The sequence below is a fragment of the Salvelinus fontinalis genome, chromosome 22 (genome assembly GCF_029448725.1).
Source record: "Salvelinus fontinalis isolate EN_2023a chromosome 22, ASM2944872v1, whole genome shotgun sequence".
NCBI lineage: Eukaryota > Metazoa > Chordata > Actinopteri > Salmoniformes > Salmonidae > Salvelinus > Salvelinus fontinalis.
In genome coordinates this window covers 7,584,438-7,594,484 of record NC_074686.1, presented here as the reverse complement: position 1 = coordinate 7,594,484, position 10,047 = coordinate 7,584,438, and the positions used below count along the sequence as shown (strand labels likewise).

Sequence of the window (10,047 nt, the reverse complement as noted above, 5' to 3'; positions counted from 1 at the left end):
GAGAACTTGTTCTCAACTAGCGTACCTGGTTAAATAAAAGGTGAAATAAATAAATAAATATATATTTTTTAAAGTGTGTAGAGGTCTGTCTGTCTTTCTTTCTTTTCCATGATCTAGGCATGCTGAAAGTAAAAGAAAACGTACTAAAAACAGTTTTACTCAGGGTTAGTAGTAACAGTTTCTCACGTTACAACTAACCCTGACCCTTGCAGCCATTGCTAGCTTCCATTTTAGCTAGATGTTAAAATTTGCCTCAAATATCTCTACCTCAAAATCCGATTTCTTACCTCAAAATCCGATTTCTGTCAATAGAATCTGCAGTTTATCACAGGGACTTGCTTTTTCACATGGTGGTTCAGGACTAAACTGAGCATGTGCACAGTGAATCACATGATTCTACCTCACTCCTGATTGGAGGAATTGCAAGTGTTACAACTATCCCGTGTTACAACCATCCCCAGTCTCCCCTGTTGATTATTTGGCCCTGGGGAGAGCATAGTGCATGTAAGAAAACAAATGTTATGTATGTAACCACAGTTATGTGAGCTATATGGATCACTCCAATATATTGGTATCACTCCGCGGCGGAGGGATACATCCGAGGTGAGGATTTACAGATTTACTCCCGTGTACACCTGTGTCACGGCTGGGGTCTGCCCCTATATATAGACCCCATGGCCGTGACACACGTTCTCTACATAATTTTTGAGGCGCCTCTAGCACCGTAGAGGATTGGAGTGATCCATATAGCTCACATAACCGTGGTTACGTTTCACTATATTGGATCACTCCAATATATTGGTATACCCGTACCAGATTAATCGGGGCTAGAGGGACCTGGCCAGCCAGCGGCAAAGTCCCAGCATGGGACCGAGACGTAGGAGCCATCAATGTGGAAGGGGATTCCCGGCACAGTCCCCGGAAGGAGTGGCGATGCCCAGGACCGCTGAACCATCTGCAGTGGGAGGTGCCACGTTTACCCGATAGTACCTAGCAAAGTTGCAAGAGGAAGCCCAGCTGGCCGCAGCACAGATATCAGCGAGGGGCACTCCTCTCAGTAGAGCCCAGGACGCAGCCACACCTCGTGTTGAATGTGCCACCACAGATCCCAGCACTGGCCTGCCAGCCAGTCGGTATGCTGTTGTAATCGTGTCCACGATCCACTGAGACAAAGAGCTGGTCTGTTGTTCTCGCTGATCGTGTCCGCTCCGCATAGGCAGCCAGGGCCCTCACAGGGCACAGCATGCCGGAGGGAGGCCCAGACTCCCCCGCCACTGCCAGGGGGGGTTGTAAGCAGACAGGATAAAAAGGGATGTTCACATGCCTGTCTGGCAGAACCTTCGGGAGGAATGAAGGGTTGGGGCGGAGAGATATACTCCTCCCTCCAGGGTCCATCCGGTAGCACTCAGAACTTACCGAAAGAGAATGGAGCTCACCCACCCTCTTCATGGAAGTAATCGCTACCAAGAAAACCACCTACATAGAGAAGTGTTTCAGGGAGGCAGATTCCAACTGTTCGAAAGGTGGCTTTGCCAAGCTGCCAAGACCCCATCCAGATCTCAGCTTGCCATTGAGCAGGTCCTAGCTGGACGCAGGTGACGAACCCCCGTCATAAACCTGGAGACCAAGGGATGGCACCCCACTGGCCTGTCCATCCACCCCGCATGGCAGGCAGATATAGTGGCCAAATACCCTCTCAGTGTAGAGGCTGCCAAACCCTCATCCAAGCGAGACTGCAGGTATTGGAGGACATACTGCACCCCGCATGACTCGGGCACAACCTCAATACCAGTGCACCAAGAGCAGAACAACCGCCAGCGCAACTGGTGTGCCGCGGTTGTAACCAGCACCCTTGTGCTCTGCATTGTGTTCATTACACCCTCCTGTAGTCCTAACGTGGACTATTGGTGCCATTCAGTGGCCAAGCCCACAGACTGAGGCGGTGGGCCTCGGATGCCACAGAGTTCCTCCAACCGGAGACAACAGGTCCGGTCTCAGGGGAAGCTGCCAAGGTGTCCCAGACAACAGGGACAGGAGAAGGCTGAACCAGTTTTGTCTGGGACAGTATGGGGCCACCAGAAACAAACGATGCTCTGCCATCCTGGTCCTGTCCAGCACAGCCTGGTTCAGGGGAAAATCGGGAATGCGTAAGCTCCAGCCCTGGCCAATTGTGAGCCAGAGCATCCAAGCCCAGAGGCCCTGGTGGCCCCCAAAATGGAGTACCACAGGGGGCAGTGTGCATTGTCCAGGGAGGCAAATAGGTCCACCTGCACCATCCCGAACTGGTCCCACAGGCTCCAGTCCGAAGGTGGCGGGCCCTCCTTCGAGAGCATATCCGCTGCCACATTTAGGATTCCAGACGCTAGACGTCCCTGAGCCCAGAGAAGGAGCTCCCGTGCCATAATATAGAGGCGGTGGAACCTCAGTCCACCCTGATGGTTGATGTAAGCCACCACTGTGATGTTGTCTGTTCTCACCAGGACATGTCTTCTCTTCAGGAAAGGAAAGACTGCAGGGCCAGCAGTACAGCTCGGAGCTGTAGTGTATTGATGTGCGTGCCGCTCCAAGGGGGTAGCCACTGGCCGACCTGCCCTTGGTCACACCCCCCCAGTCGATCTGGGAGCCGCCTGTGCTGACCAGCTCCCGGCAGCACATCCTCAGCATCTCCACCCCATCTGAGAGAAAGAAGTGACAGCGCCACCTCAACAACACCCTTAGGCACTGTGCGGTCACCTGCACCTGGCGGTGACAGTGGCACTTTGGGTACAGCTGGTGGGAGTTGAACCACCGTTGAAGAGGCCGGAGATGGAGCAGGCCCAGGGGAATCAACAACGAGGCCGCCGTCAGCAAGCCCAACAGGCATTAGCAAGTTAGGTCATATACCACCCACCCGTGCCGAAAGTAGTCGAGGCAAGATTAGATCGCCTGAACCTTTCTGGTGGGCAGGCATGCTCTCATGAGGACTGAGTCAAGTTTCATGCCAATGAGGGCCACCCTCAGGGTGGGCGTCAGACGACTCTTGTTGTTTACAGTAATGCCCAGCCCACCAGTAATGCCCAGCTCACTGTCAAACAGAGCACGTCTCTGAGACACTCCATCAGCTGAGTCTCTTCCAGGCATAAACTCAAAACGGATGTCATTCTAAAAATAACCAAACATTTAGTTGACTTACAATTAATGTTCTATTTTACAGAAACAAATGGGAGTTCTCTCTGTGATAATCAGACTCCTCTTCATACATTATATGGGCACGTCTCTGTCTGACAGGACCTGGGTCCTGGTCGGGGCACAATAAGCCAACCGTCCAGGTAACTGAGGATCAACAATCCTTGGGAGGTGAGAAGTGCCAGGACAGTGTCCATGCACTTTGGGAAAGTGCAGGGTGCCAAGGAGATGCCGAAGGGAAGAACCATGAATTCGTAAGCCCTCCCTTTGAAAGTGAATCGGAGGTACTGCCAATGAGCTGGGTGAACAGGAACATGGAAGTATGCATCCATCAGGTCCAGAGTCACAAACCACTGGTCCCTGGACACGGCCTGCAACACACCGACTGGGGACAGCATTTGGAACCTCAGTACCTTCAAGTACCTATTGAGGTTGCGGACGTCCAGAATCGGTCAAAACCCTCCGTCTCCTTTTGGGACCACAAAGTAAGTGGAGTAGAACCCACCTAGCCGTTCTGATGTCTCAATCCTGCGGACAACACCCTTGTTCAGGAGTGAGGAAATCTCCAGCCGCAGGGTTTTCAGGGGGGCGGCCACCGTGGTGACACAAAGGCCCCTGAAGAACGGAGGCCGGCACCGGAATTGGAGTCAATACCCCTCGAACATTGAGGACAATACCCATGGGGACTCCACACACTCCTCCCACTTTGCCCTTTGAGACCGGGTGAAGTGGCCGAGGAAGGGTGTGTCGGGACCTGCCGGGGCCCGCCTCTCCTTAGGCGCCTCGAGCACATGGGTCCCCCAGGCACGTCCCTATGGCGGTGACGGTTGCCACCATCACACCTGTCATAAAGGGAAGCCATAAGCTCAGCCAAGCCAACAAGGCCACGGAGCAGGGGTCCGAAGCCCTGGGAGAGCTTATGTTGTGACCCGCTCGGGGGTAAGGGATAAATTACCCAGTACCTCTGCAAACACAGTGGAAGACCCCTATGGGAAAAACAGGCAGACAAAAAAAACAGCAACCAGGTAATGGATTTGATTTACATGTTTGTTTTGTTTTTGTTTAAACGCCAACTGTGATTTTACCTAGCAGGTTTAATATCCAAGCAGAAAACAAAAAAACAGCACCATATGATGGTGTAACTCCGTTAAGGATCTAAGCAATTCACAACACACACAAAACAGGCCAAACGGCAAGTTGTGTAAGGTAATTACAGTTTGTGGCAGCAAGAGCCACCAATAAATTAATAGATGGACACAGAGTTGTCGTGTAACGCTAACGAAAGACAAGAACGACAAACCACAGGCGGAAGATACAGATCAGTGAGTGGAGCACTCAAGAGGAGTGGCTGGCAATGTGGCCAGCTGCTCCAGGCTGCAAACAGCAAGTGAGTATACTTCCACGCAAGATATTACACTTACCAGTGACTTACCAAGCGAACTTCAGAAAGTTTGTACCTCAAACCATACGGACGTCCGCCAATAAAATGAAACATAACGTGTGTCTATATTCAGAAAAATTACAGCGTGTGTTAAGTGGTAGTGTCCAGTCCTATCAGGTCGTTGGCCTGGGGTAGGAACAGAGAGGGTTAAAGTAGTGGAATAAGGTGATGGGTTTTAATGAGTATTGGTAGGGTAATTAAAATGTATGTATATTTTCATTTAATGTATTTTTTTTTTTTCCTGTTTCCCCTTTAATTTATTATCACAAATTGTAATGGATATATTCTATACTATAGTTCAGTTGGAGGCGGTAATGCAACATATTGGATGCCGTCACTGAGCAAATTTCAGGTCTGCTGAGTGCAAACTTGAACTTTGTGAAAATTCTGTGAAACTTCCAGGGGGTGTTTACTGTGAACACTGAGGCTGTACCCACTTTAAGTTACAGTTTTAACAGTGGCCGAGTAAACTACTATGGCTATTTGAACATAATGTAGGCCTACCAGAGTGGCCTACCATCACAAACAATGGAGAAAATGCATCCCATAACATTTCCAAGAAAAACTGCGAACAATTCAATATCATTTATTGAAACGGCTATTGAACAACAGGAAATCTTACATATTGTACCTTTTAATATTCTTATAAAATAGATTCATTGAAGGAATATGCATAACTAACAAGTATTTACAGGTACTGCACATAAAAAAACATAGAAGTGGTTTGATTAATTTATTCTTCTGTGACCAGTGGAGGGCTTCATGCATTTTTAGAATCCCTCTATTCTGAGCCTACACATTTCACCCCAAAAAAACTAGTGTTCCCATCACACTAATTTGGAGCATTTTAAACCTACAGATAACTGAGCAGTCATCAATTAAGACCTGTTGTTCCTAAAACATGAAATCCAGTCAACTTGCTTAGTGGGTTGTGGAAAGTCACTTTATTTTTCCAGGGGCCTTATCAGTGTGTGTGTGTGTGTGTGAATCTTGGCCTCCCCCTGCTGGAGTTTTAGGGAAGTGATCTTACTATCCAGCTCGTCCATAAACCCTTCATCCACAGATTCACTGTCCCCCTCTTCCCCCCCTCCAATTCCTTCTGTGGGTAAGAATATGTGAAGATGTGTACGTGCTGGCATAGAAGCGGCGGGAGGCGAAGATTGGCTGGGGAGGCTCAGGCAGGGCTTTCCTCTCACTGTTAGACCCTCCCAGTGTGACGACTGGCAGTGCTGCATCACCGGAGGACGGAGCTTGCCTTGCTCCTTGGCCAGGGCCAGACTTTGTGATCTGGGCTTCCCCAGCTCTGGGTTGGGTCTGATGGGGTAGGAGAAGTGGCTGTACACTGGTCTGTTGCTCTGGTTCAGGTTCTTTCCTACTATTGTGTCACAGGACTTGCAGAGAGGCAGAGGTCGTTTCCGCAGAGGAGAGCGGCGGTTAGGGGAAAAACCCTCGAACACGGCTCGTTCTCCCGAGGTGAAGAGGGAGGGCTCATTAATGCTGTGTGGAGAGGAATCAGACAGGTGGAGGTGGGATAGGGGCAAAGATAGACACTGTGAAGGTATGAAATTATATGAAATGTTTGTTGAAACACTTTAAACATCCTGTAGTCATTTGTGTATCAAGGGCCTAAACAGAAACAAACCAATTGCGTTCAAGCAAGCATTTTAGTCCTACACGGTCTCTTTCAAAGAGACTCGATACTGTACTTCCTCAATGAAGATAACAGATGTACAGTATGAATGTATCACTGGTCAACAGCTTCCTTTGACAGGGGGTGAATGTAATATTGTTTTTGTTATTCAAAATCTGCATTCTAACTGACTGCAGCAGTGTGGTATCAGGGGGAGTGTTTCCAGTCGTGAGGGTTTTTAGTGCCTCACTCAGGTTTCTCCTCCTATCCTCCAAGACACAAACTCAGCATTGTTATTGCACTACATTGTAGTTACACAGTGTCCCGAACAGAAACATATCCTCGAACACCTGAGATTTATATAGGAAGACTTCTGTTATCAAAGCATGTTGTGTATATATATATTACCTAATTTGATAACTAATTGTTGGGAACTATACCATTTTCCCACAGAAGTTAAATCGGGGCAATTAAATACAATTTCCAGACAAATCAGGAAATAATCTTTCCTTTCCTCATCTAATCAATTCACTGTATGATACTAGATTATGAATCAATATCAGGATATATTTCAGATACAAAGGCAACAGTTTATTAGAAGGATTCTTACACAATGTATCTTTTGAACATTGCACCAATAAGAATACAGCACAAAACTCATTTATAGAGGTCCTCCATTATACCTGGTTTGCAAACACTTACGCAATTAAGTCTTCCAATAACAACAATGCATTCAGGAGCCAAGCTGCTGGTTGCATGGGTCCCAGGCTGGTCCTAGTATGAGTATCAGCTTACCTGAGTGGAGTCGTGGTCTGCCTGTGCGAGGCTTTAAAGGCAGCTAGGGAAGGCAGTCGGTCACTGTCCCTTTGTCGTGTTCCATTGGGCTGAGGCAGTGCGAGCACAGAGTTGGACTTGAGGTAGGTTCGGACTAGAGCTCTGCTCTTCTGCATGGCTCTCTTGTGCCATAGCCCACCACTGTCCAGGCTGAGGCCAGGACGGGCTCCGGCGGTGCTCATGTCTCCCCCAGAAACAGCAGACTGCACAAACCCATCTGTGTGTGCACTGGCGCACCTGGGGGTGCACACAGCCAGGTGAGGCCGATCAATGATTCATGCTCATTAAAGATGCATCGATGAGGCAGCCTGGGTGGACGCCACCTACTTTATACCCTCTCCCCATTTTCTTCTTCCAGAGGTCAACTTACACAGATAGCAGGGAACAGGCAGGGGCATTGGACCTAATGTAATGTAGGTTGACTTCAATATATCCCATTATTGCTGATGCCGATTTAGCAATAAGGGTTTGTAATAGACTCATCAATCCCTCACTTTAACACCATTCCAAAGCTGCGTTCTTAATTATTTATAACATTAAATATAGTCTATTGTGAAACATCACTTGGCTACTGAGCTGAAGAAGGATCTGATTTTGTGCTTATGAACTTTGTGCTTATGAAGCAAAAGAAAAAGTGTGTGGAGCAATAGTGTATGTGTGCGCCATACTTCATGTCTAATCAAACTTGAAAGTAGTCAAAAATTGCATGACAAAAACACCTATTCTTTTCCAAGTAAATTTTTTGTTCGGATTTGAGAAATTTGGAAGCATTCAAGTCGGAGCAATGACTAATTAAGTCTGCTTCATGTTGAATCTGAACAAGAGTCCTAAACCACTGCTTTTAGGTTCTTTAAAATAATGGTCATACAGCGCATTCGGAAAGTAATCAGACACCTCTTGTCCCACATTTTATTACGTTACAGCCTTATTCTAAAATGCATTGAATTAAAAAAGCAATCCTCAATCTACACACAAAACCCCATGACAAAGTGAAAACCGGTTTAGACATTTTTGCAAATAAATTAAAAATAAATAGTAATACCTTAATTACATAATTTAAATACATTAGCCTTTTTCTAAAATGTGGGAAAAGGGGTCTGAATACTCTCTAAATGCCCCATGTAAGAACGATTAGTATTTCCTGCTCTTAGTGTACAATTGATCTTTATGAATGCAACAACTACATCAAAACAGGAACGAGGTCTTCGAGAGATATACCGAGGACATTTCTTCAGTCATCTTGAAATGCCTACTATAAATGATCATGTTCAAATCATTTCTAGAGCATGGGCTTTGGGGATATTTTGGGGCAGTGTTCCTGCAAAACTAGCTATAGCCTTACAGAGGAGACAAGTGCCAGGCTGCAACACAGGCCAGACAACTGCCCCACATTCTCCATGCCTTCTGTTCCCTAGGTTTCAGCTTCCAGCACGGTTCCCCTTTCGCTGGACCATCTCCAGCGTTGACAGCCAACCCACAGGATACAAGCGTGATCCAGCACAGGGAAACATTGTACCTTGCCCTTAATTGTAACTGGACAAGAGGCTTCCGAGACAGGTCAGAATAAGCATGTGTCTCGGTGAGTTTAAAAGCTTTGAGACACACACACGCCTTAGAACAAGCTAAATAGGTCTACCAAAATCTATTCATGGCAGAACAATAAACATGTTAAATGTCATACTTGGTGATAATGGTAGGATTTCCATGTTAGCCTGCACATTTAAGTTCAATCAGTTCTATTGAATTGTTGAATAAGGCAAGGTAGCCTAAGGCAATACCAGAGGCAGTACTTTATTTTACGTTGGCACTCTAATTATGGTAATTTAACAAGCGCCACTAGGCACAATTTAGTACCAATTGTGTTGAATTGTAAGAATATTGAATTTGTGTGGTAAATTCCAGTGGAAACAGTGCCGTAAAATAAAGTGTTACCAGTGCTATTAGATGGCCATAACATCCCTGTGGATAGTAGTCAGATCTATAGATGCACTAGAACAATTACAGGTTTAATCAAAACAAAAAACTGGACAAATCTACAAGTTTAACCTTTTATTGCAATATTGTGTGTAGAAAAATAATAAATCTCCTGTTGAACTTCTAGCTTTTCTGCTGGTTGGATGCTGGTGCGGCGTCACAATTCCCTTCCGCCTGGTTCTTATGGGAGAAAAAAATATGATACAATTTAATGAGTCGCTACAAATAATGTTATCCACTGGAAATGATCGACAAACATGAAATCAAGCAATAACAGCGCAACCACCCGGTTTTCCTAGGCTGTCTCCCGTCCCAGTTCTAACCAGGCCCGTCCATGGCCACAAGCAAAAAAATAATGTTTAACCCAGTTTTCCCCCCGAATTACATCCCTTGGCTCAACTCTGCAACTTCAATGGGCTCGGAAGAGGCAACGGTCGAGTCATGCGTCCTCCGAGACATGACCCGCCCAGCCCCCTACTTACCACACTGCTCGTTTAACCCGGATGGATGTCAGCCTCAATGTGTGGGAGGAAAAACTGTTAGACTGAAAACCGGAGTCAGCTTGCCCCAAGGAGTCACTAGAGCACGATGAGTCAAGGAAAGCCCTACCAACCAAACCCTCCCCCGGGCGGCGCTGGGCCAATTGTGCGCAGTCCTATGGAGCTCCCGGTCACAGCCGGGTGTGACACAGCATGGTATCAAACCTCAGGCTGTAGTGCCGCCTCATGGGTGCTTTTGACCACCATCCAGGAACCCACAACCACACTATTTAGACTAACACGTTTGAGAATAGTTCAACCAACCTGCAGATCCATTTCCTAGCTCTAGGATAGACCACATCCTTGTTTTAGGATGGACCAGAGGCGCCCCTGCTCAGGTTTGAACAGACATCAGTCTCTTCAGTTAACCTGCAACAAAGAAAAGAAAAACATAAGTCAACAACTTCCACTAAGAATGAAGCAACACTGTCAAAAACCAGGGGGGGTGCATGCTCCCCCCCCCC

The 10,047-nt window shown here is 47.1% G+C and overlaps 1 protein-coding gene and 1 pseudogene across 2 annotated transcripts in view; both read right to left on the bottom strand.

The window, feature by feature from the left end:
• Nucleotides 1-1,035: 1,035 nt before the first annotated feature.
• On the bottom strand, nucleotides 1,036-2,863 carry LOC129819461 (uncharacterized; annotated as a pseudogene).
• A 6,243-nt stretch (nucleotides 2,864-9,106) lies between these two features.
• Nucleotides 9,107-10,047, bottom strand: part of LOC129819670 (splicing factor, proline- and glutamine-rich-like) — a 35,433-nt gene continuing 34,492 nt past the window's right edge. For both annotated transcript variants that reach the window (XM_055876141.1, XM_055876142.1), the window contains exons 11-12: nucleotides 9,848-9,952; nucleotides 9,107-9,224 (exon numbers count right to left, since the gene is read on the bottom strand). The gene's annotated coding sequence lies outside the window, so the exon portion shown is untranslated. The remainder of the gene's footprint in view (nucleotides 9,225-9,847; nucleotides 9,953-10,047) is intronic.